The sequence below is a fragment of the Paroedura picta genome, chromosome 7 (assembly GCF_049243985.1).
Source record: "Paroedura picta isolate Pp20150507F chromosome 7, Ppicta_v3.0, whole genome shotgun sequence".
Classification (NCBI taxonomy): domain Eukaryota; kingdom Metazoa; phylum Chordata; class Lepidosauria; order Squamata; family Gekkonidae; genus Paroedura; species Paroedura picta.
This window is the reverse complement of record NC_135375.1, coordinates 20511962-20539271: the sequence shown is the minus strand read 5'-3', so window position 1 is coordinate 20539271 and position 27310 is coordinate 20511962. Positions and strand designations below refer to the sequence as shown.

General features: G+C 40.8%; 1 protein-coding gene across 4 annotated transcripts in view; it reads right to left on the bottom strand.

Annotated features, from left to right (window-relative positions):
• Positions 1 to 27310, bottom strand: part of NIPBL (NIPBL cohesin loading factor) — a 142991-nt gene that overhangs the window by 109762 nt on the left and 5919 nt on the right. Inside the window, exons 2-3 of one of the 4 annotated variants that reach the window (XM_077346989.1) lie at positions 12037 to 12121; positions 11593 to 11718 (exon numbers count right to left, since the gene is read on the bottom strand). The exons of the other annotated variants lie outside the window; for them this stretch is intronic. The gene's annotated coding sequence lies outside the window, so the exon portion shown is untranslated. The remainder of the gene's footprint in view (positions 1 to 11592; positions 11719 to 12036; positions 12122 to 27310) is intronic. 4 annotated transcript variants of the gene reach the window in all.

The following is a 27310-nucleotide window of genomic DNA, read 5'->3' as shown; positions in this document are numbered from 1 at the left end:
TAAAAATAGTATAATTTTTTAAAGGAAACTGGTTTGCTGTAAGTGGTACTTTAGGGCTCTTCTAACATTGTGAGTGTGCTAAGCCTTTTCCTTTGGATAGAATAACAATAGGTGCAGTTCCTGGGTCCCGAGGTAATTGGATTTAACCTTTGGGATAAATGGGGAGATCAGGTCTAAGGACTATTTTGTTTTATGGAAGATGTAAAGGTTGCCTTTGACAAGAAATACATACTCCTTTGATATGGGATATGGGGTAGAACAGTAGCTAAGGCAACTACCTGCTATTTCAGTGTAGGTTCCTTAAGCTTTCTCTTGATGCCTTCTTACAGGAAAGCTAAAATTGAGGTGGGTAATGGCTTTAAGGGGTTAACCCCCTTTTTTCTGCACTATTGTATGAAGGTTTTCAAGATGTATTGTTTATTTTGTGGGTTGATTGTCTGTCACACTGTAATTGCATCCCGGTCGTAAGAAGTACATCCAAGCAGGATTGAGTTGCCAGACAATATGTCTAAGGAGACTGGTATATTTTCAGGGGGGTTCTACTGATATCCTAGAGGGCTGAGAACCGCAGCCAGCATGGCCAGAATGTAGCCACAAATATGCCTGCTCAATGATCTTTGATCTTCTGGAGGACCCTTAGCAGAACTGGGAGATGGGGAAGTCACAATAGAATCTTGAGCCAGGGAACTATGAGCACATCTGTCACTTCTGTCCTTAGCAATTAAGGTACTGATTTGCTGGGGAGGAAAAGAGGTCTACTTGTGGTTGTCCGAATCACTTTACTATCTACAGAAAGAACTTCCTTTGGAGGGACCACTCCCGTTCCTATATGGCTTATCTGCTGAGCCAATCTACTTTGTTGTTGGATGAACCCTTTATGTGTTCTGCTGTAATTAACTAGATGACCATTTAAATATGGGTTAATCTGTACCTCGAAGAATATTTAGAGTACTGTGACTCAGGGACCCTTCCCCAAAGTGGTACTGGGGTCCCCGTTCAGCATACTCAGATTTCATTTTTTTAATAAAAGCCCTTAGGTTTGTGTATACCAAGTATAGTTTCAACTGGGAGACAGATCAAAAACCTTTTCTGTAGACGAGGCTGGGTTTCAATGCTTGTATTTTTATTTTTTGCCATTAAGTCACAGTCAGCTTCTCTAGCTTTTAATTTAAACTGTTTTAACATTGAGTACATACAAACCAGACTTACCTACTTTAGAAAAATGTAGACTTGATGTTAAATATCAAAAATGAACTGAATATACTAAGCGTACAAATTTGTCAGTATTGCAATAAACCTTGATTTAGAGCAACTGTCCTTATTTGCTTCCAAGAGGCCCAGACGAAGCCGAAGAACTACAAAACTGTCTTGTGCTGTTAACAACACATCTTCTGAGAACAGATTTACCAGCAAGACAACAGGGAAGGAGCTGACACCAGTCTCCCAACAGTTCACATTCCAAAGAACTTTCTAAAGAATACATACCATGAAAATGTGTCTCACTACTACCTATTGAGCTAAGACAACAGGCAACTTAACTAATAGAAAACAGAATTTGTGCCTCTAAAGTAGCTCAATTCCAAAAGCATATTGTTTTTTTTAGGATCATCAGAATCAATTTGTGAAGTCTGACTTTCCAATAGTATCTCTAGCAATGAACAAAACTAACATGCAAAAAGCAAATGCTTCAGTACTATACAGTCTCACGTCATTCAGAAAAGAAGGTACTAACTTTATTTTCAAGCATTTTCAGAAAACAGTTTTAGCACAACTACCATTTGAATGGCCCTTTGCTGTCACATATTCTTTGCCTTTCAAGTTTTTTTAATTAAAGAAATCAATTTAAGCCTGAGAGTACACCACTTTTCCCATTACCAAGTTTAATTTACCACACAACAGTCTAGCAAGGTAGGATTGGCTGAGTGACTATGATTTACCTGCCAACAGCCCAGGTTTATGACTGGAAAAGACTCTTGGTACCAACTTTCATGGTAATATTATTGTAGCAGTCTGGCCATCTTTGATTGACATTTGTCCTTCCACTGCAAACTTTTAGTCAAATGCTACACATGACAAATAAATAGTAGTAGGGAGGGACTGCTAAGAGTATTCAGTGTTTTTTCCAGTAGTTAAAATGCATGAGACATATCCCTACTTTTCACAGTTTTTAAAAAAGATAAAAATTTAAATGGCCTCAAGAGATCACAAAATTAATACAGCACTTCTTACTTCTGTGCATTGCAGCCAAAACTGCTATAGAAAAATGCACACTCTAAATTTTTGACACTACTAATGAGGCAAAGGAGAAGGAAGGAGAAAAGAGAATAATCTACTATACAATTTCTGTTGTCTGAATAATCTCTTCCTCTTGAAATACTGCCACTCTTGTACCTATTAAAAGCAGGCAATTTTAAAATGCTGTCCAAGTAATCTGAATTCCTAATCAGGTTAACATCTAGTATTAGAGAAATAAGCTCTGAACTGACAACTTATATACACACAGACACCACATGTACAGAGTACTCAAAATTAGACAGCAAAAATTATTTTTGGATATTGTAGAAGTTTTCTAAATAAACTAATATTATTTTCAATAAGCTAACATCAGTATTTACACAGAACCATTAGTCTACATGGCACTTTATATAGCAATATAAGAAATGGACCCCTGTCTCCGTGAGTTTACAATTTGTAACACTAACTGCCTGCTTAGCACTTTAAGGCTACTTTTTGGGGAAATAACAAAAACGAACACCTTCTTCACTCATTCCCATGCAACACTGCCTCCTCGCCTTGGGATGTTTATTATACCAGGAAGTGTTTAGAAACTCCCTCCCCCCACCCTTCTCTTCAGCATTCAACCTTAGAAGTCCTCAACAGTTTTTTGCTAGTTTGAATAAATGTGTCTTCATCTTCTGGCAAAGTAATCTTTATGTAACTGAATTCCTGAAAAGTCATTCAATTGTTCAAAGTGTTCTCTCAAATCTCAAATTATGAGGTCTCCCTCATTATTCAACTACTTTTGGATTCCAGGGAAAAGATTCCAGGATAAACAATGCAGAAAGTAAGACAGAACGCTTGGCCTATTTCACCCAAAATAGGGTGAACTATGATCAGTGAACTATGATCTGGGAGATCCAGGCTCAAATCCCATATGTATTTATTTTATTTATTTATTTTTATATTCATATACCGCCGCTCTCAAATGTCTCACGGCAGTTTACAGTAGGGAAGTGACCTTTGGGCCATCACACACTCTCAACCGAATATGTTTATTGTGAAGAAAAAATGGAGGGGGAAACAATATTATAACAGTTCACCTATCTAAATCAGTTCACCTATCTAAATCATCATCTTTTCCATTTCCCCCATCTTCATGTACACCACTTGTCCATCACAGATGCAGCTCTATTCTGAATACGTTTGTATGTGGTGGCTTCCTGGGATAAACACAGCAATCCACGAGGAATTTTTAGTCATGATGAAGGGTTTGTTTCTCTCACCTATCCACCTTATAGCTAAGTCATCCTAAACTAGCTAGGAATGCAATGCTGAAACACACCAAATGATGCAAGAAACCTTTTCTACAGCTTACAAGACAGAAATACTTGCTGTAAATGCTCCCTTAACATAAACTCAGAGCTATGTGTGTGCCACAATTCCGTATTAATACTGAAAAGACCAAAGTGCAATATTGGATGAAATACTCAGCTCAAAATTAAGATTAGGCGAATAAATACATTGGGGTTATCCATCTTTAAACAGAATCAGTTAAAAATGCCAAGCACAGCAAATCGATTTCCCAACAGCATGAGTTTAAAATGAATGTATATAATTTTCAGCATTAATATACATTATCATACCACATAAAAAGATGGCTATCCTTCTAATGACATGTGAAGCCTCTGATTGGCCCTCAATGGGGGATATCCCCTTAATAGCGGAAGGGGGACGCCCGTCCAGTTGCACTGCGCCTTGCAGTGCCCACCAGCCTCCTGGCCGCCAGGAAGGCCAGTCCAGGTGCCCTTTGCCATGGCTGCACTCACTGGCCTCCTGGTTGCTGTCCAGGTATGTTCTGCTACAGCCACCCCACACTCACCAACCTCCTGGCCACTGGCTAGGTAGGGAGGCCCATCCAGGTGTGCTCCACCACAACTGACTCATGTTTATCAGCCTCCTTACTGGGAGGGCAAGCAGGTCTATCCAGGCACACTCTGCCATATCTTCCCTGAGCTCCCCAGCCTCCTTGCCACCAGAGGAGCAGGGCAGCCTGTCTGGGTGCACTCCGCTGTGCCACCCTGTGTTTTCCGGCCTCCTGGTTACCAGGTGAGGTCCAGGGACCATCCGGCCCAGCTTGCAAACTGGCCCACCCTGTTCTACAGGAAAAAAGGCGGAAGGATAGAGGGCAGGAGGGCTCATGCAGTGCACGGCAGCCCTGCCAGTGAGCTTGGCCACCCTGATCTGCAGGTGCCCTCCTGCCCTTCAATAGCCTGTCAGGCTTTGGTACTAGTATATACATATTTCCTGAAGGAAAGAAATTTGAGAGGTAGTCATTTGCCAAGACTTTAAGAAGAGACTGGCATGAAATGACTTATACAGCTCTTTAGAATATATGTCTGTTAATATATCTTGGCAATCCAGAAGAATGTGTTGCATATTTTATTTTACATATTTAAACCTTAAATATTGCATATACTGTAACCTTTATAGTTAAGTGTCCTTTGGTTGCTGTCATGCAAGGGTGTGAGGTAGGGTGGGGGTTATGTTTCAAATGTTTTTAAAGTACTTTAGATTATTTATTATGTATATATGTATTGTTGTGACCCACCATGGGAACTTTGTGTGAAAGTGTAGGTTAAAGGTAAAGATAAAGGTTTCCCCTGTGCAAGCACCGAGTCATGTCTGACCCTTGGGATGACGCCCTCCAGCGTTTTCATGGCAGACTCAATACGGGGTGGTTTGCCAGTGCCTTCCCCAGTCATTACCGTTTACCCCCCAGCAAGCTGGGTACTCATTTTACCGACCTCGGAAGGATGGAAGGCTGAGTCAACCTTGAGCCGGCTGCTGGGATTGAACTCCCAGCCTCATGGGCAAAGCTTTCAGACCGCTGCCTTACCACTCTGCGCCACAAGAGGCTCTAGTTAAGTTAAGTGTCCTTTGGTTGCTGTCATGCAAGGGTGTGAAGTAGGGTGGGGGTTATGTTTCAAATGTTTTTAAAGTACTTTAGATTATTTATTATGTATATATGTATTGTTGTGACCCACCATGGGAACTTTGTGTGAAAGTGTAGGATATAAATTCCTAAATAAATAAAATAAACTTTAAACTTCATCTATGATTAATTAATTACAGAAAAATCAGAACTGGTCCCAAGTCACTGAGCTGGTCCAGACCAATTTCTCTAGCTGTGACATCTGGGCACATCTGACACCCCCCCTCAATGGAAGCACATTTCCAGCTGACTGGATTGTGTACACAGCAAGAATCAAAATTTGTTACCATGTAGCAATTCCCTGGCAATTTCACCCTTATAAAAATCACTGCAAGGGTTGCTTTATGACCTTAGGTTTTTGTTTTTAAAATTCCACTGTCAAATAAATGTCTTCAATTTTGTTCAAGGCAATATTTAGTATCTGTGTTTACAAAATAACATTATGGATTCAAACAATGCAATGTTCTACAAGCAAATTAAGGGTCTGAACAGCAGACTCCCCTCCCCATCCAGCCTCAAGGCAAACCAAAAGCAGTTTCGGATGTAGCATGTAGACCAGCTGCTCAAAGAAAAAAAAAACATAGGTTCACCCAACACACTGTATACACGAAATGTAGCTTTCTGGATCTGGCTGATATGTATAATCAACACTGCCATATCAAAATAAGACAAGCCCTGACTTTTAAAGAGAAAAAAACTTCTAGAAAATAAAGCATCCCCTAAAATAATTACAGAATATCAAAAAATTTCCCATAAATAAGCTCCCGTGATTTCAGGCATAAGGAACAGCAAGAGACAAATGAGCAGAACTGTTTATCAGGTAAGGCAACTGAAGTGTTAACAGCTGAATGAGAAAATATTAGAGGAAACAAGCATAGAAAGTCCTAAAGAGTTTTAGCACACATGGACAAGGATTTTGGACAGGATGCAGGAGTAGCATTATGGGAATTAGAAGAAGAGCTATGATATTGTCTAATGATGAGATGTGGATGACAGATATTTGAAATGGAGTTCTTGATAGGCATGAGTGGACTGAGGCACATAAAAAAGTGGTTTGGGCCAAGGAACAAAGGAAAAGATACAGATAGCTACAGCCACACACAAAGAACAAGACAAGGAAATAGACTGAATACAAGCTTTCTTCCAAGCAGTCCAGCCTGCCAGTTAAGATGTTTTTGACAACTCCCACAGTGTGAGCCCCCACCTGCAGTGATGAGACAGATGGTGACCAGGATAGAGCTTTTTCAGTCTTCAGCTTTGGAATGTTCTCCCTCTTGAGTACCACCTGGTACCCACCTTTCTACCCCTAAGGCACCAGGCAAAGTATTTTATTTTTACACAGGCTAGCTTTAACTGCAGGTTTTAACAAACTGTTTATAGTACGAAGAAGGTATTATTAATCTCATTTTAGGCTGCGGAATGTTTTAGTCCATTTTTATAACCCGTTTCGTTATTGAGATTTATTTTATCCCTTCTGCTTTGTGAGCTGCCTCAAACAAATCCCTGGAGAAACAACATGTAACTCTCCTAAACTATCAACCCAACACGGAGATGCAATATCGGTAAGGGATGGATTCTATCCTGCCCTCACACCCTATTCCTTACCAGACCACCCCAATGCTGGCACATCCACCTGCTCCCTTTTCTTCCTGGCTCATGCAGCTTCCCTACTGACTTACAGAGCCACCTCTGCCCAAGTGACACATAGCTCCAGCTCTTCCTCACCTGCCTGTCAGCCAATGACAGCTTCTGTTTCTCCACAATTACCTGCCTGGCTCAGTAGCAATTCTTGCTCCTCCCCCGCTGACCATCACATGCAGCAAGTGACCAGCCATTCCTTCCTTTTCAAAACTGGTGGCCAAGAGCTCACAATCTAGTCCTACAAGATCTTGGTATTGTCATTAAAATGTTTGGTTGAACGTGTAGTTTTTTTAAATTTGTTTTTTGTATTTTTCTGCAATCCCAAATGGAGCCTCAGGTCTTCAAAGAAATGACCCATATTATAATCATTCACCTTTGTATATTCCTGTCTGGACAGGAAAATCCAGGAGAGGAATTATTACAATAGTACAATATCAAACTACATATGGATCCTACCAGTGCACAAACATAACAGGAGCTTAAGAATAAAATCCTGAGGGAAGAGAAAGGCAGAGCATGAATGTTGCCTGAGGAAACAATCACTAAGCACGTTTACAGTTAAGGAAGATCACATTGCTGCTTAGAACAAAGACATGGAAACCTGATGCATGACGAATGTCAGGGATCCTCAACTCGATGAAAGACTACAGAGAGACCAAGGAAGTTGAGGACAGCATGGAGATGTTCAAACCAGGCATTTTTATTATTTATTTAGAAACATAGAATAATAGAGTTGGAAGGGACCTCATGGGTCATCTAGTCCAACCTCCTGCACTATGCAGTATCCTAAATAAATAAAATTTATTTATTTAATTGCATTTGTTTACCACCCTCCCCTAAGGCTCAGGGCAGTTCACATGGAAAAGAACAGTACATCCAACTCTGTGACTATAACCAATAAAGATAACAGTAAAAATAGCAATAAACAGAGAAAATAACATCCTTATCCATCCATGGTTCCTCTATAAATTTGTGAAACAGCCCAGGGGGCGGGGGGGAGAGACGTGTCCAGCGGTCCAAGTTGGAATAGGGCCAATCAGGGTGCAGCCAGCATTGCCCCTACAGCTCCCGCCCTCCCTCCCTGGACGCTAGCCACAGTCCTCTCAGACACTCCAGAGACAGACACACAGAGCCCTGCCAGACCAAACACGAGCCCTCATTCCCTATCAGTCCTGCTGTGAAGGAGGCAGAGAGAGACACAGAGAGAGCTGCCCTAAGCTACTGACAGAGTCACAGAGAGAGCCGTCCCTGCTGCAACGGAGGGAGAGTCAGAGAGAGCTGCCCTAAGCTACTGACAGAGTCACAGAGAGAGCCGTCCCTGCTGCAACGGAGGGAGAGTCAGAGAGCTGTCTCAAACTGCACACCAGCCCTCCTTCCCTCCTACAAACCAGCCCTGATTGGCTTCGATCAACCTCAACTAAATGCCTGGCAGAGGTCCTCATAACTGTTTTGCTGGCCCTGCATAACTGTTTTAGTTCCGTTAGGGCCCTGATCTCCTCTGGGAGCTTGTTCCACCAAGTGGGGGTCAGGACAAAGAAGACTCTGGCCCTGATTGAGGTCAAGAGGACTTCCTTGGGGCCAGAGAGCACTAGCAGGTTGGAGGTGGTAGAATGCAGAGCTCTTTGAGGGGCATAGGCAGAGAGGCGGTCCCTCAGGTACACTAAGCCCAGACCACACATGGCCTTGAATGTAATTACCAAAATCTTAAGTATGATCTGGATTTCAACTAGTTAACTGTTGTAGAACAGGGTGGATGTGGGATCTCAATGGTGTTGCTGTGAGGACCCTGGACACTGCATTCTGCTCAAGCACTGAAAGTTTCAAAGTTTCAGGATTTGCCCTAGATCTATCCCTAGGACACTTGAAGGGACATATGTTTCAGAGTCAAGTGGACAAGCAAGGGGGACAAGGCAACCCCTCATGAAAGCTAATTTTAGAAGACATGAAATCCAGAAAACAGTTACTCAAGAATATATAATGGCCATTGTTTATAACTCATACAGTAATGCTATTTAAAGTATGTGATTTTTTTAAAACTGAAGTGAAAGACATACATATTCAGTGACTTGTACAATGTTACACCCTAACATGCCTGAACATCTCTTTCTACCAGCTGGCAAGCTGAAAAATAAAACAAAAAACCCAACCAACTGAAAATATAAGATAGCAACCCTGAGTACCACCGAAAGGTCATTTGTGGGCTAGAAGTAGTAAATGAAACAGAAGCAGCTGATTTGTAGAGAGTGCGAACTCTAAATTCCCCAGATCCACTAAAAATTTTCACCAAAAATTGATTATTTTGGAGGTGTGTAAGGAGGGCCTGCAAAAATACTTTAACAAATGCATATTTAGAAAAAAAAATTGGTTCCTATATGCAGCTTTTCTTTACCTGAAGGAGTCTCAAAGCAGCTTACATTTGTCTTTCCTTTCCTCTCCCCACAACAGACACCTTGTGAGTTCAGTGAGGCTGAGAAAGCGCTCATGGTTACTGCTCAGTCAAAACAGCTTTATCAGTGCTGTGGCAAGCCCAAGGTCACCCAGCTGGCTGCATTTGGGGAAGCATGGAATCAAACCCAGCTCTCCAGAGTAGAAATCTGCGCTCCTAACCATTACACCAAGCTGGCTCTTAAGATTCTAACCCCTCACTTAGATCTTTATGCATTTTTAAAAAACTGAAAAATATTTATTCTATATGATTCAGTGATTCTGTGAGCCAAGCTTCTCATCTCTTTCAAACTAGCTTGTTTTCAGTACCAGTTTTTAAATATTTTTATGGGATAGGATGATTCCCTTTCCTGTCATTTGTTTCCCTTTCCCATATGCGCTACTCTGCACATGAGATTCCTCTGCCACTATCAACACTCCCTCCCACATGTAAGGAGTTGCATTTCTGTCAGAGCAATGCACATACGCTTCTGCATGGATTACAGAATGGATCATAATTATGAAATATCTGAATGACAAGGAAGAAGTCATAATATTTTTAAAACATTCCCATTCATTAGTCATTCGAGGGAGGGGGGACTTCACAAAACACTACAGGTATCTGAATTTCTTAATTTCTTCAAGCCTTCACATAATACAGTCTAGCATAAACCTGTCAAATTATGAGGTACTTTTCTAAAGTGATCATCAGCTCAGTAAAAGACCATTCTTTCTATATTTACTCTACTATAAAGACCGCTAGGTGACACAGGATATCAATGATCAACCCTGTCTCCTACTTTCTTATCAGCTAAATCCGAGCGCCCCAATATGAGAAGAAAAATTTGTTGTTTATACCTGGCTTTTTGCTACCTGGATGAGTCCCAAAGTGGCTTACACACACTCTTACCTTCCTCTCCCTAAGAGAACCGTGACTAACCCAAGGTCATACAACTGGCTTCATGTGCTGGAATGGGAAGTCAAACCCGGTTCTCCAGATTAGAGTCAGCCACTCTTTAACCACTACCCCACACTGGCTTTCGTATTGTGTCTCACTTTGGATTTTCATTCAATATTAGAAGATAGAAGATGGAGCCTTTAATCAAATGGTGCAAGAACGATGGTACAAAGTACAGCCATGTCCACCTTACCCTATTCAATCAAGGACAAAGTGATTAGTGTCTTTCTTTCCCCTCCTCTATTCTGAATGCATCATCCCTTTACCTGACATAGAAGGGGTACAAATACTTTCCACTGCATTGGCTCCATACTGCATTTGAGATTTCCTTTTGCTGGAACTTGAGAGAAAAGTTAAAAAATGTTGTTTGATTATGCATTATTTGAATTTAGTTGCTCTTAAAGGTTTTCGAGTTCCTTTATTTGGAATTTGTTGGGTTCATTTTAAATATACCATCCTAAATACGTGTACTCAACCAAAGCAGGAGGTTATTTATAAAAAAAGCTTCTACATTATCTCTGCCTTCAGTCAGTTATTGATCTTAAGTAACTCAAAATATATCTTTTATATTCTTAAGTTACATATATATATATATATATTTATCATAATGCACCAATTTTTAACAGTGATTTACATATATATAGTAGGAGGTACTTTTTTATTGTATTGGCCAGAAACCTTTACAATGAAATAAAAATAAATTACAGAATTCAACTAAAGAGATAATATTGGATAAAATTCCCTGCTTGTTCAAATGGTAGCTGCAACAATGTCAATCGGTACTAGCACTCGCTTGTCCATGTCCTGTGAAGGCAGCTGAGGCAAATTTGATGTAGCTTCACACTAACACATTAATGTGTAACTCATGCTGTAATGGAGACCACAAATCTTATATAGAATTCCCCTGGCAATGGGCTTCCCAGTGTTTCAGGGTCCCAAAGCCAAAACATATCTGAAGTGAACAAGAAAGCTTCGTATCTTGAATAAAACTTTGTTGGCGTTAGAGGTGCCACAGGACTCCAACTTTGATCCAATAAGAAAGTAAGTATAAAAGAATGAGCAAGGATAAAAAGAAATGTGACGACAACACAATCCTCTAATCCTAATAGTACAAGAGGCAAACTGAGGCCTGCAGTGGGAGGAAGGAATTAACAAATGTACCTCCCCCATCAAGCAGTCTTTTTGTAGCAAAAAGACTATACAATACCATATTTCACTTTAAGCTAGCTTTAAAAAACAATTTTATAATTCTTCCAAGAAAAATCTATTTGCCTCCTAATGTTGGGGAAGAGGGAAAGAGGGAAAGTGTTCTCAAGAACCAGTTTTGTGTAGTTTGGTACTCTGAAAAAAAAATCACCTTGTTCAATGAAACCAATTCCAGGTAACTGCATGCGATTATAGCCTTGAAGTAATTTTCCACAAGATGACAAATTCAAACTGACAGTGACGGGATCTGTGACGTAGTAACATATATACACTACAGCTGTTAAATGCAAAGAAAATGAGAGATTATACTATTGTAATCAGACACTATATTTCAGGTTTAAATACCTATTTTATCAGTCTTCAATCTTCCCAAAGAATTCATAGCGTGTGGATATTGGGTTAAGAAAACTCCCACACAAATTAGCATTTTCATATGCCAGTGGATTCACTGCCTTTTAAAAATTCTGGCTCTGTATAAGTAACTCCTACATCAGCCTTTACTTAGTCATAAAACATTGGGCAACAGTAAAACTTCTCAATCCCCAGGTCAATCTAGGAATAAAATAAGATAGCTAACTTTCTTCACGGTACCTACCTTCTTTACAGTAGCAGTCTTTGTCTTATATTTACTATCCTTCTCATCCATTTATATCCTTCTCAAAGTACTGCTTTTCCATTTCCTGTCAGAAAATGTCAAAATGAATGTCCAATAGTTTAAAATTCTGTTATTACTTGGATAAAGAATGTTACTATTTATACACAAGTCTCTAAAAATGCTATCACCTTACTTATACATGTTTACTGAGAACTAAGGCTCTATTTAAATTATATTTCCTGGTTTTTTTAAGTGTTTAGCTTTTGTTGCAAAAGTTTAGCTTACTGCTTGATGCAACAATGCAGCCCACTCCTACAATCCTATTAAACTTGCTGTCCACTGTCTCATCCAAGCCAGGAGACATTACACTCCATACCACATTGTTTTGGAAAATTTCTCTTGGCATCCTTGGTCCCACAGCTCACCTTACATACCTCAGTCTCTCCAATGCTCATTTCCACACAGTTACTAGCCAAATATGTTCTTACAAATGTTGATTTAAACAATCCATTCAAACTGGAAGTTAAATCATATTTGCATATGTGAAAGTCTGGGAAAGTGGGGAGATAAGGCAGGAAAGTCCAGGAATAAAACTTTTCTTGCCATCCCTCCAATTTTTCCCCCAGTTTTTATGATAGAAAAAAAATTTTTGGGACAGGCCTGGAAAATATTCCTATGGTTTCTTCTATGAAATTAGCAAAAATGCTTTCTTAGACAAAGTTTTACTCACTATAAATGTGCAACATGAAAAAGCCAAGTAACATTTTTCAACTAAATTGGGAAACTTAAAAGAACATCGGAAAAAATGTCAAAAAATTATCTGAAATTTTACATCTTTACCCTTTTAGTGCACTATTTACAATGTATATGTATTATGACTGAGAAGTCACTTCATGTACCTTATGAAGTGGGCTTTAGCAAATAAAAGTGTAAGCTACAATAGGCTGCTACTCTGTAAAATGCCAAAAAGATTTCTCAGTGGCTTTGCTACAAAATATATCACAGCTTCCTGACCTTATAAACAATTGCAAACAATCATAATAAAAGAAGGTTCAACGTTTTTGTGAAATTAGCCTTGCTAATATATTAGAGTACCTGGAAATGCTGGGGTCTGGTTCCCGTCAGTCACATAACATAAATATGTATACATTACTATGGAAGACTGGCACTAAAGTTCCACATGTCATATGTAACACAAATTCTGATTGTTTTACATTTTCAGATCACTGATACACATAATACAGAATTTTATTTAATATGTTCCATATCATTGTTAATGTAAATGGTGCACTGTTCTTTGTCATACTCAGAAATGAGAGCCAACTGTGTGGTGGTTAAGCCCGGTGGTCTCTAATCCAGATGGGTTTGTTTCCTTACTCCTCCACATGAAGCCAGCTGGGGGACCTTGAGCTAGTCCTCTTAGAGCTGTTCTCCCTGAGCAGTTCTGTCAAAGGTCTCTAAGTCCCACCTACCTCACAAGGTGTTTGTTGTGCGGAGAGGAAGGGAGCGAAGGTGATTGTAAGCTGCTTTTTTACTCCATCAGATAGTGAAAAGTGGGGTATAAAAACCAACTCTTCATCTTCAATTAAGGAATATGATTGATTTTTTTAACTGTCAAAGAAAACATTGTTTGGGTGGGTTTTGGCTTGGGAGTAACCCCTTGTTATTGCACAGATACAAAATTATCCTGTAATCACAACAGTTTCTATACAGTATCTAGAGCTCTACGTTGCATAAGACAGGTAACAGCAAACCAGAGTTTGCTGATATAACTAGATGTAACTCAAACTTATAAACTCTCTGGTCCTCTATCTACTCTCATGGCACCACCTAATTTGATATTTCTGCTTCTGCCTACATGGTATGACCTTCTTTACATCCTCCCACTATAGCCAAAAATGGCACCCCCCAAATGCTGCTCTCAACAGGGAAACTTTTTAGGCTGCAGCAGGATGCAAAAAAATGGCACTGTGCATGGAAGAAGCCTTCCATCCACAGAAACATGTTGGTGGACCCAAGCCACAGTTCACTTACAGTAAAACCACAGTTTGTAGCTTAATCCTAGATTGAAAATAGTTTAATACTAGTTTGAAACACAGATTGTAGAGAATTCACAGGATGCAGAAGTTGCTGAAAGAGTAACATTTAGAAACACAGAGCTGGAAGGGACCTCAGGTCATCCAATTAAACTTCTTACACAATGCAGGAAATTGACAGCTATCTCTCCCCCCCCCCCCCTCTCCCAAGCAACCCCTGCTGTATGCCCAGAGGAAGCCAAAAAACTCTTCAAAATTCCTGAGCCACACTGGCCTGGAGAACATGTCCTTCCTGACCCTAATAATAAGGGTCTGGATATATTCCTGACCCCTGGGCATATAAGGGTGTGGATATATAAGGAAGGGCCACAAGACCCAGCCATTGGCTCATTCCTTCCTGCCATTCCTCTCACAATTGGATAAAATTCAAGTGAGTCACAGAATCAGCATTGCTGTCAGATGGGCATCTAGCCTCTGCTTAAAAACCTTGAAAGAAGGACAGCCTACCAGTTTCCAAAGAAACTTCTTCCACAGAGGAATTACCCTATCAAGAAGTTCTTCCTAAAGTTTAACTGATTTAATTTCAACCTATTAATTTTTTTCAACCCATTTCAACCGAAAACAGCTCTATAACAGCCCTTCAAATACTTGTTGATTGCTATCATATCACCTTTTAATCATAATCTCCAAGCTAAATATAACCAGCTCCTTCAACCTTTCATCATAGATCTTTGCTTCCAGACCCTTTGCCATCCTCCTCTAGACACATGCCAGTTTATAAACATCCTTCTAAAATGTGAAGCCTAAAAATGAACACAATGCTCCAAGTTGATATTGCCCAAAATTGTATTTGCCTTTTTAGCTACTGCATCACATTGCTGACTCATGTTTAGTGTATGATCTACTAAGACCCCAGAAACTTTGTATATGAGTTAATTATGCATTTGATTTTTCCTACCTAAATGCTTCTTTGTTGAAATTCATTTTCTTAGTTTTCACCAAGTTTTCCAGCCCGTCAGTTATCCTGAATCTTGATTTTTATCTTCTAGTATATTTGCTACACCCCATTTTAGTAACATATGCAAATTTAATAAGCATCCCCTCTATTACTTCATCTGTCAGTTATGTTCTTGTACATGTTGACATAACCATTGCATCTAAACTATGCTAATTTTAGTTTCATTTTCAAATTATGATTACCTAAGAATAGTCCAATTATAACTGTCAAATCAAGTTAGAGTGAGCCAGCTTGGTGTAGTGGTTAGAAGCACGAACTTCTAACCTGGTGAGCTGGGATTGATTCTGCCCTCCCCCATATGCAGCCAGCTGGTTGACCTTGGGCTCACCACAGTACTGATAAAGCTGTTCTGACTGAGCAGTAATATCAGGGCTTTCTCAGCCTCAGCCTCAGCCTCTTGTGGGGAGAGGAAAGGGAAGGCAAATGTAAGCTGCTTTGAAACTCCTGGTAGAGAAAAGTGGCATAAAAGAACTCTTCTTATCATTACTACTACTAAGAGCCAGTATAATCTGGAAATAATTGAGCTTTAATCAAGCTTCAAGACTTTATCATGGATTCGCTCTGACACTAGCCCAGTTCCTAATTTTTAAAACAGTAATGGTCAAAATCCTTCATCTCGGAGTAATTTATCTTAGTCAATGAATCTTTGGGGCAAAGTAAACAGGTCAGAGTCTGGAAAAAATTCATCTGGTCTCTACTAGGGCCGGGGCCTTTTTAGTCCTGACCCCCACCTGGTGGAATAAGTTCACAGAAGAGCTGTGAGCCCTACTGGAACTAATGCAGTTCTGCAGGGACTGCAAGATGGAGCTCTGCCACCAGGCTTTTGGTTGAAACCAAGTTGAGGAGATTTTGGGTCCCTCCTTTGATAGTCTTGGATGATATCCAGCTACATCTTCCTGGTATAGTGGTTAGAAGTACCAACTTCTAAACTGGTGAGCCAGGTTTGATTCCACGCTCCCCCACATGCAGCCAGCTGGGTGACCTTGGGCTCGCCACGGCACTGATAAAACTGTTCTGACCGAGCAGTGATATCAGGGCTCTCACATCTTCACCTCCCTCACAGGGTGTCTGTTGTGGGGAGAGGAAAGGGAAGGGTTGTAAGCCACTTTGAGATTTCTTCTGGTAGAGAAAAGCGGCATATAAGAACCAACTCTTCTTCTTTTAGGTTGTTTGGCAGCTGGGGGGAGGGGATTGGAAGGCTGTTTTATGCTTATTAATACTGTACATTTTATTATGTATGGTTTTAAATTGTTGTGAGCCACTGTGAACTGGCTGGGTGAAGAGCAGCAGCATATAAATGTAAGAAAATCAAATAAAAACAGTTGGAGTGGAAAGGCACAAATTTAGCACTAGCCACACAGCACCCTTCAAGTAAAAGTTTTACATTTGTCCCTGTAAACAATATCATAGTGTTAAAATTAATAAGTGTTGCTATACACAGCCTAGTTCCAGCAGATTCCTTATACTCTCACAAAGCTAAAAATTAAGATCTTCAGCAGGCCTATACAGGTGGAAAATGAGAGTAATATAAACAGTGGCATGATGAGTTCTCAGTAGTTGCTACAGAGCGTTATGTGAACTAAATGGGCTTCAAACTGGGGAACAATTGTGAAAAGAAAACTTGTCTCTCATAGCAGACACTGAGATCACCAGGAACATATTTAGCCTTTGCCCTAATATGTCTCTCCGTGTGGTTTTATTTTTTCCTACCTAAGTGAACACTAATTTCTATGCAGAAAAAGATGGCTTACGAACACGTACGACAGAAGCAGGAGGGGGGGAATGGAGAAGGAAACAATGTAGAACATTACCTATCTTCCACTTGTTAAAAAAAAAACCCAGCTAATAAAATCCACATAGCATTTTTTCATACAGCACTCACTAGGCCTGTATTATATTTTATTATCTTATTTTATTAAACCAACATTTAAATTTTAAATTGTTTATATAGTGTAGCAGAATGCATTTATATATAATGCAACATGTACTTTTCGTCAAATTTACATGTGTATTTCTAAGTATACATGGAACTATCACATCTTTCCTGCTAATACATACTAGCGGGACACTATGACTGGCCAAATATCATGACTAAAAACTTGAATTCGGCTATCGCTTGACTACATCCAGCAATCTACCTGATGCATCGCTGGTTGGTTAGGAGTTATTTATGAGTCATGCCTCATCCCAATGTAGGTTACACCACTGGCATTACAACTATTTTCTTTGTTTTGGTTTCTTTATAAATGTAGAGAAGCAAAACAAGAAAGATAACCAAATGCAAAAGAAGATAGAGTTTACTTTGCTGTAATATTTGTGTAAAAGGAGGTATGTTGGGAGCTGTGTGCTTTTCAGTCCCTGCATAATAAACTGCATTTGCAAAATTGCCACTTATGTAAACTTGAAAAATATGGAAATTCTGCCTTTCTTAGCATTGATCTGCCCCAAAGAAGAGTGGGGGATGGATTCAGCAAATACAATAAATAACTGAAGTGGGTCTTATGCTGCAGCCTGACATTGAAGACCTTGAATACCACCCTGCAATCTCACACCCTGCATTTACACAGTTATATTGATACAATTAAATCAAAGCAATTATTCTTCCAAAAAGGGCAAGTCCTTCATCCTCAGTTGCTCACCCTTGATATCCTACAGAAATGATCTGATATGCATATATATTTTGCAAGATGGGATGGAACAGATTAATATCCGACTTTAGAGAGGCATTTGTTTAACTGCGTAGGAATTCACCTCAAACTTTACTTACATTCAATGAAAGATGTTACTGAAGAATTATATATGCCAAGTTTCAGTCAGCAAAAACTTTTTAGAGTAATGTATGCAAATCCAGTTTAATAAGAAGATGCCAAGGAAAGCATATAACTAATATATGGGCTTTTCCAGGTCTATTAAATTTGTATATCTTGAACAAAACTAGCACAAAACATATTTGCATCACATAATTCTTAGGAATGAGGAGCTCTCAACCCCTAAGTTTCAGTATACCCAAATTGTAGCACAAGCAATACACAGGAAAAACAACTTAGATACATTAGTTTTCATGAATAGTTATTATTACAATAAAAGCTAACGTTTTTAGTCCACTTCATCCAACTAGACTTCAACTACATCTTTCAGGTAATATTTTTAAAAAGAGTTTTAAGTATCTCTGAACCCAACAGTTGCAGAGGTAAACTCAAAACTTGATACTGAAGCTACTGTAAGAAACTGACTCCAGGGGTGGATGACTTTCAGCAATATACTCAAAAAACATCTTCCATAACCCTAAGCAAGTACTTGTTAGGTGCAAAGTTGTGTCCGACCCATCGCGGCCCCATGGACAATTATCCTGCAGACCTTCCTGTCCTCTACCATTCCCCAGAGTCCATTTAAGTTTGCACCTACTGCTTCGGTGACTCCATCCAGCCACCTCATTCTCTGTCGTCCCCTTCTTCTTTTGCCCTCAATTGCTCCCAGCATTAGGCTCTTCTCCAGGGAGTCCTTCCTTCTCATGAGGTGGCCAAAGTATTTGAGTTTCATCTTCAGGATCTGGCCTTCTAAGGAGCAGTCAGGGCTGATCTCCTGTAGGACTGACTGGTTTGTTCGCCTTACAGTCCAAGGGACTTGCAAGAGTCTTCTCCAGCACCAGAGTTCAAAGCCTCAATTCTTTGACGCTCGGCCTTCCTTGTGGTCCAACTTTCGCAGCCATACATTGCAGCTGGGAATACCATAGCCTTGACTAGACGCACTTTTGTTGGCAGGGTGAGGTCTCTGCTTTTTATGATGCTGTCTAGATTTGCCATAGCTTTCCTCCCCAGGAGCAAGCGTCTTTTAATTTCTTTGTTGCAGTCCCCATCTGCAGTGATCTTGGAGCCCAGGAAAATAAAATCTGTCACTACTTCCATTTCTTCCCCATCTATTTGCCAGGAGTTGAGAGGACCGGATGCAATGATCTTTGTTTTCTTCTCTAAGCAAGAGTATCCATTAAAGAAAAATAGACATTCTTATACAAAAGGGGTCAGCTTCTCAGACTGTAAGATCCTAAGTGAGATATTGTCCCCTGTCAAACTCACATTAATAAAATGAAATGCAAAATTAAGAACAAACCTCACAAAAACAAAAGGATTCAGTTAGCTGCAGAATAATCTTTAATCTGGTAGTACTCATTCCTGGAAAGGATTCTAATAGTTCTTACTTAGTCTATATTTCCTACTAGCATATTTGGGAATACAGCAATATCCTTATCCATTGTTCCTCTTAATATTTGTGAATCAGCCTGGGAGAGTGGAATGTGTCTGGGGTGTCCGAGTTGGAATAGGGCCCCTACTGCTCCCGCCCTCTGTTCCTGAATGCTAGCCACTTTGCTCACAGATGTGCCTCACTACTGGAGCCAGCAGCAGGTCAGGGGAAAGGGCCCTGGGCAAAGGGTGGTGGTGGAGGGGGCGAGACATCCAGGCTGCCAACGAGCTCCATCCTGGGGTGCTAACGAGCTCCGTCTAATGTTTGCCATCCCACCCTGCTAACAACCTCCTGCTAACGAGCTCTTTCCCAGTCCTGCTGATGAGCTGGCCAGCCCCCGTCCACTCCACTTGATCCAGCTGTGATCTGCTCCAGAGTCCGAGTGCCCCAAAGCCACCTTAAGCGGCATGGGGGGGCCCTTTCAAGGCCCGTTCTTAAGAATTGACTTTGCAGCTATATATGTCTATGTCTATGTATGTTAGTTATACTCTCCCTGATTAAATCCAAGGCTAAATAATCAAGAGACATGAATCTCCAAGGCACAGCAAAGTTTTTGAGTTCTTGAAAAAAGTACAGATATACATCAGTTATAGTAGCCTACAGCATATGAAATCCTTTTCAGTAGCACTGGAGGGAGATGGGTGCATACTATCCAATGAGGATATCTTTAGCCACTTTCTACAGAAATGTCTTTATGCATAATATGTCCAGGGCAAACATTTAACTCATCTCAAGAAGTTCTAGGGAACATAATAGATATTTTAGGACAATAGGTAATAATTTCTTTAATTTCACAATTTCTTTAATTTTAATTGGATCCATCTCTGTTTATGAAATTTTGTCTTTTTTATCATTCAACAAGTAGAGAGCGGGAAAGTCAGACAGGTTATGCAATGGCAGCCTGAGACAGTTATGATTTTTTTTTAATTACATCCATAACTACCAGCTGCTTTTTCAGAGGGACACAGAGCGTTTTATAGAGTGCCTAGCACAATATTGCATCACACAAACCCAGCAGTGGTATTTTAAGGAAATATGAGAATCAAAACCAAAAGTTAACTGAAAATGCCAAATGTTTCCAGGTAGCTAATTTTCATGTGTGTCCCAACACTACAATTCATACACTTAGGTATACTAAAGTAGCATCTTGCCACTTTTATCCTTTTCGTGCACACAACTATTTTATTGAAATTTATTACATTAAATTCACCTGGAAGTACTTGCATAGTTCTCAGCAAATTATTTTAAATTAAATTATTTTAAAACTTATAAAACACTATCATCCTAATGATCCCTGGAAAAGAATTTAAGAGGGTTTACTTTCAAATAAGTGACTTTACCACTGCGATACAACAGAATACAGTCAGACCAATAACCCGTTTCCAGTTCACAGGCTAACTAGTTTGCAATGTTGCATCCTTTTGCAGGCACACACAGGATTAAACTGTAAACCAGTTTAACTCAAGGATTTCAAACCTTATAAACCGGGTTTTGAATTTAACATCTAAATTCTGATTACTTTTATAAAACCAACAATGGAATATCAATAGGAGTGTTTGAACTTCTTCACACCCCAGCAGTTCTAATAGCATTTTAATAAATAATTTTACAAATTGTTTTATTCCAGATCACTTATTCCTGTTTGCTTTTTCTTTGGCACAATATGCTGGCCTACATACAACACCCTTCACTATTGGCTTAGTAAAGCATCCTGAAAGCGCCAACAGTGTCTCCAGTCGATGCAATTGGACCCCAATGCCCTCTCTGCCCCCATCACAAATCAGCCCCTTGGTATACTAGGGAGCTGAAGCAGAAGAAACGGGATCTGAGACAGTTAGAGCAAGTTTGGAAGATGATTTGCAACTAAGTGGCAAGAACATCTTATAGGATGCTCATGAGGCCCCCTGAGATGGCAGTGAAAGCTGTGAAGAGAGACTTCTATGCTGCTTCCATTGCATCTGCAAGGACTCGCCCAATGTTTTAGTGTAATTTAGTCTCTCAGCCCCCTCTATGGAGTGTCCCCAAATAATAGTCAATTGGCATTAAGCTGTGAGCCCTTTGTGAGCTTTTTCACTGGTAAAATCCTGTCAGCTTGCTGTGACCTTCCCTCAACAATTAATACAGTAAGTGAACTGGGGGGTCCTTGACAGTCTTCAGGTGAGTTTTTTACATGCTTCAGGAAGCTTTCTCAAACTGAGGTGGACAGGTTGCAGATTCCAATGAGGCCAACCACCTGCCACTTGAACCCCTGTCCCTCATGGCTCCTTAAAATGGGCAATGAGAAGATTGGAAGGCCTCCCCAGGACATAACCAATCAGTTCCTTGTATTGGGGACATTCCCAGGCAGGCTGAAGGTGGTGGTGGTCCGACCTGTATTGAAAAAAAAAATTTGGATCCACAGGAGCCTGCCAACTACCGCATCATCTCAAACCTTGCGTTTCTGGGAAAGGTGGTTGAACAAGCAGCTGCAGACCAATTGAACACATACCTGGATGAAGCTTCAGTACTGGACACCTTTCAATCCAGCTTCCGGCCTGGCCATGGGATGGAGATAGTACTGGTCGCTTTGACATAAGACCTCCATGGACAGCGGGAATGAGGCATATTGGTGTTGGTATTACTAGATCTTACTGCAGGGTTCAATGTGGTCGACCATTACGTACTAGCTCACCACATCACCAACTTGGGAATATGGGGGACAGCTCTCCAGTGGCTTGTCTCTTTCCCCTGAGGTCGGAGACAAAGGGCTGCCAACAGGGAGGAACAGTTGCGCCAATATGAACTCCAATGTGGGGTTCCACAAGGCATCATCCTCTCCCCAGTACTCTTTAACATCTTTATGTGCCCTCTAATCCAACTTGTCCAGGGGTTTGGGCTGTCACCAGTACATGGATGACAAAGTTCTATCAATGAGCGGCCAGCCGAATGCTCCCCCATCATCATTGGCCAAATGTCCGGGAGCTGTGGCAGAGTGGCTTCAACAAAGCCTCCTGAAGATGGAGGTCCTGTCATTGGGTAGAAAGAGACTAGACATGGAAGCAGACCCGGGTCTTGATGGGGTGCAGCTTCAGGCAGTGCAGTCAGTCAAGAATCTGGGAGCGATTCTGGATGCCTCCTTGGATATGGTCATGCCACGCAAAGCTACTAGAGCCAATCTAGCTTCAGAACACAGAGCCATATCTGGCTCCACAGTGAGTCACGCAACAATCACCTCCAGGCTAGACTACTGTAACTCGCTCTACACAGGCCTGCCTTTATCCCTGACCCAGAAATTACATTTGGTACAAAACACAGCTGCCCAGGTCCTTAAGAGAACCCCATGCATAACCCATATTCAACCTGTCTCCATCAGGTGCTGACTGAGTTCCAGATCATGTTTAAGGTGTTGTTTTTAAACTTCAAGGCCTTATACAGTCTGAGACCTGCATACCTGAGGCACTGCCTCTCTGTATATGTGCCCCCAAGAGCTCTTTGCTCAGCAAGTTCTGCTGACGATCCCCGACTCCAAAGTGGTGCGCCTGGTCTTTTTCAGCCTTGGCTCCAGCCTGGTGGAATGAGCTGCCAGCAGAGACACAGGCCCTCACGGAATTTCCAAAGTTCTGGAGTGCCTGCAAAATGGTGCTCTTCCACCAGGCATTTAGTTGAGTTTCAGAGCACACCTCTAACATCTATATGGACCCCCTTGCCTACCCCACATCTGGGGCTCTCACCCAGATTGCAAGCCTCCATCTTGAGCCAAGCCATATAGCAGGTCATCATAATTGCATTCTTGGCTCATTAAAGTGTGTTTTTGGGACAGAGCAACTACAGCAGAAATTACTGTGTTTATATAAAATAGCATAGTCTCGCTATTTTATATAGCATTTTATCTGATTTGTTGTTATATTTTAATATAAGCTGCCCCAAGACCATGCTGGAGAGGGGCGCCCTAAACATCCCATTAATAAAATACAAAAATAAATATTGGGATATGAATTCTGATCACCTTAGTGTAGTACTATTGTAAGGGTTGTATATGTGCTCTTTGGACAACCCAGCTACTATATAAATTATTTGTGGCCCAACAGATTTTTTTCCCCCAGACAATGCCACTTGAAAGGCTTCCAAGTTATTCAACTCCTTTGCAATCTGATGGAGCTGTACTAAACATGCTGGCTGAAAGGAAACAAGAAGTGTTGCTAGGTAGCAGGTAGGCAGGTTCTGTGTGTGCGCACACTCTGCATCCCTGACTGTAGCTGCAATTCTAGGCACGCTTGAATGAGAGTAAGCCTTAACGAAGTTCATGGGACTTGCTTAAGAATGAGCATGCACAGGATCCATCTGTGTGTCAATCAAAGCATTGCTATTCACAGATATAACTCTTATAATACAGTTATGATGCAGTACTTTTTAAGCAGCCTCTCCTGTGGCAGCTGATCCACTCAGTGACCATGAAGTGTTAGAACTAGGAAGCCAAATGAAACCCATCACCATTTTACATAATTTTTTCTAGTATAATCAAACTATCCTTACCAAAGGGATAAAAGCTACTGAAGAAGAAAGAGTAGCTCTCTTTCATTCATTGTGGCCTCAGATACTGTTTCTCACACCCAAGGACAAAGTTAATATTAAACTAATATGCTAGCTAATTTGGAAGTAATTAGTTCAGTGGATCAATTTTGAAACATCCCATTATTCCATATAATCACCTTAAACAAAGTTAGAAGTTCATAAAGGAAGTGATGATTGGTCAAAGTGGAGCCAGCCTCATTCTCTTATTAATAAACCTAGACTCAAGAAATGTGTTGTGACAATATTCAAACCTTAAATGTGTGTTGTTGCTACTCCTATGCAAATAATCACAGAAAGGGCATCTTCACAACATAAATTCACGTTGCCATCTCAGACATTCAAGTATGAATGGCAGCACTCTGTGGGATACACTGGAGCTAAAAACAATTTTTATGCAACAGTTTTGTGCCGAGGCAAATATTTCAGTTTTCCTTTCTAACTAAAGTATCTCCCCCCCAAAAAGAAGCTTTAACAGCTACCCTGTGAGGTAAGACCAGGTCAGCTACCCTTAGCCTAAGTCACACACAGCAAGGTTCCATGGCAGGGTAGGAATTCCAACCTGGATCTCCTAGACCCTAGTCCAATATCCAAACCACTTAAGCACAGTCAATACATTAATCTCCCTTAGTGCATGGAGAGCTTTCATATAATGCTTACATTACCAGCACCACCACAAGAAGCATTTCTGATGGTTATTAAAGAGCTATAGTACAAGAGTCCTGGATAGCAGTACTCTTGTTTATTTTGGTTTATTTTGCTTTTTTGAGGTATACATTGCCCATCCCAGGATGCTGGCTTGGGGAGGCTTCCAGCATTATTTATAAAACATAAAACATACGTAATAAATAGAATTTTACATATAATATTAAAACATTAGAACCATCTTAAAAACAGTCATACCAGTCATTCCAGCTGTATAGCCAAACTGTTTCATTTAAGAGTGTTCAATTTTCAGGCAGTTGTCTCCATTATGGAGATTTCTTTTGATTAAAAGTATACCATGTATTTTCAATTGGTTTCCAAGGTAGCTTTCAGTATATATCTCTTAAAATAGTCCACATATTAAAAGTCACAATATTTTAGTAACAAGATGTGTGCAAAAACACAAACTTTGTCCAACTCAAAGGTAGATTGATATCCACTTACTTAACAAAGTAAAAATTAACCCTTAAAAAGAGTCTTTAAAAATTCTTTTGCAGGCCTTCCCTATTGCCATTAAGACTTTGCGAGACACTTCTGGAAGACTGCTCCACACAAGGTAAGTGGCAACAGAAAATTTTGTTACCTCGAGATGCCAAAAGCTCCACCCCTGATTGAAGGGACAGACAAAAGAGCCTGCTAGGAAGATTTAATGTGGTACATGAATTTATACCAGGCAGGCAGCCCTTCAGATAGGTGGATCCCAGGTCATAAAGGGCTTTAAAGCCTAGAAACAAACCAATAGCCAGTTTGTTACATTTGTGTTAGAAGTTCTCATGCCTGTAGGTAGGTAATCAAGCCACTGCATGGTGTATTACCTAAAACTTCCAGGTTGTTTTCTGTTTTCACACTGAGCATCTAGCCAAGAGCTTATAGACGAAGAAGGGTTGGTTCTTATATGCCGCTTTTCTCTACCCGAAGGAGTCTCAAAACGGCTTACATTCACCTTCTCTTTCCTCTCCCCACAACAGACAACCTCTGAGGTAAGTGAGGCTGAGAGAGCCCTGATATTTCTGCTTGGTCAGAACAGTTTTATCAGGGCTGTGGCGAGCCCAAGGTCACCCAGCTGGTTGCATGTGGGGGAATGCAGAATCGAACCCAGCTCACCAGATTAGAAGTCTGCACTCCTAACCACTACACCAAGATGGCTCTTATAGTACCATGAATCAGTGCAGCTAGCTTGACTGAATCTAGAAGTGGAAAGTGCCATCATGTTGCAGCCAACTTATAGTGACCTCATACGGTTTTCAAAGCAAGAGACAAACAGAGGTGGTTTGCCATTGCCTGCCTTTATATGGAAACCCTGGACTTCCCCCATCCAAGGACTAACTAGGGCTGGTCCTGCTTAACTTCCAAAACCTAACAAAATCAGGCTAGCCTGGGCCATCTAGACAAGATAACTTTTAATATATAACTGGAATATAAAACTGGAAGAAATAATTCGCTACTATTCCCACCTGTTTCTTCAAGAGCCAAGGCAGGATCTAAAATAACCTTTTTTTACATGATCAGATCATGGTAACCTAACTCTATCAAGAGTAAATAAATACCCCCACACACACACACACACACACTGCATGAACATTAGTTCTACCAATCAACTGTGTCTGAACAAAACTTCAGCTTCACTTGACTATAGCATCCACATAGATTTGGAAAGAATCAATCACATCTAGAGGCTTCCTTAAGAAAATGTAGAGCTGGGTGTCAACTGCGTAATGACTCAAATAAATCTATGAATGTTTTCATTACCAGTCTCATGTATGTATTGAAAAAATAAAGTACAGTACAGAAGGGACCTGAAACTAATGACACTGTCTGAAAATTCCAGTTTCTTTTCTAGTTGATGTGTATCATATCAAAGAGTGCAAGTAAATCTCACAAGCTGAACAATGAAGAAAAGCCCTTATCCTTTTGCCTTTGATTGCTCACCAGTATGACCAAAATAATGGCCCCTACCACCAAAGTGAACACAGTGGCCCATTATGCACGGCCGCCGAAACGGCGATTTCGGGTCACATGGAAAACGCGGAGGGGGAAGACGCGACGCATACCGGTTATACACGGGGCGGGGCGCGACGGCGGCAAAACCCAGAGTAACCGATTATGCACGTGCCGATCCGGGCGCCGCTTCTGGTTGCGCCCCGCTCACCCGGAAGCTGCGCTTTCTTCCGCGTTTCACTGACGCGGCTTTTTCGGCGGCATGCACCGAAGCTGCAGCCGGTTGCAGCTGGCTCCGTGCGTTATCCGTGATTTTAGTCGCCGCCATTCCACCCCGAATGTGCGCTAAAACCCCCGTGCATAATGGGTCAGTCCGAAGCCGAAGTATCATTCAGAAATGCCAACGATGCTCTGTTATCCATTCCCTTACCCCCAAAACAGGTGGTTTGGCCAAATCATTCTTCGTCATGGGAGGGGTTCTTCTTTAACAATGGACTCAAGGGAACTGCCTTCGATCAGTGATACGGGAATTTTCCTGGATAGTGAGTTTCCCAGGAACATTTACATAGCTCAGAAGGGCAAGGATCTTTATTGCAAGTGGTGGCCTTTGTAACTCCAAAGACCCTCTTCATACTCGTCAGGTGGGGAAATCCAATATGATTCCTAGAATTCAGATAAAGGGAAAGCTTCTGACATTGCTGGCAAAAGGTCTTTATTGAATTTAGTGTTCAAGCCAGATCAGAGATTTTATCAGCACAGAGGTCAGAAAATGTATCACAATAGCTGGCCA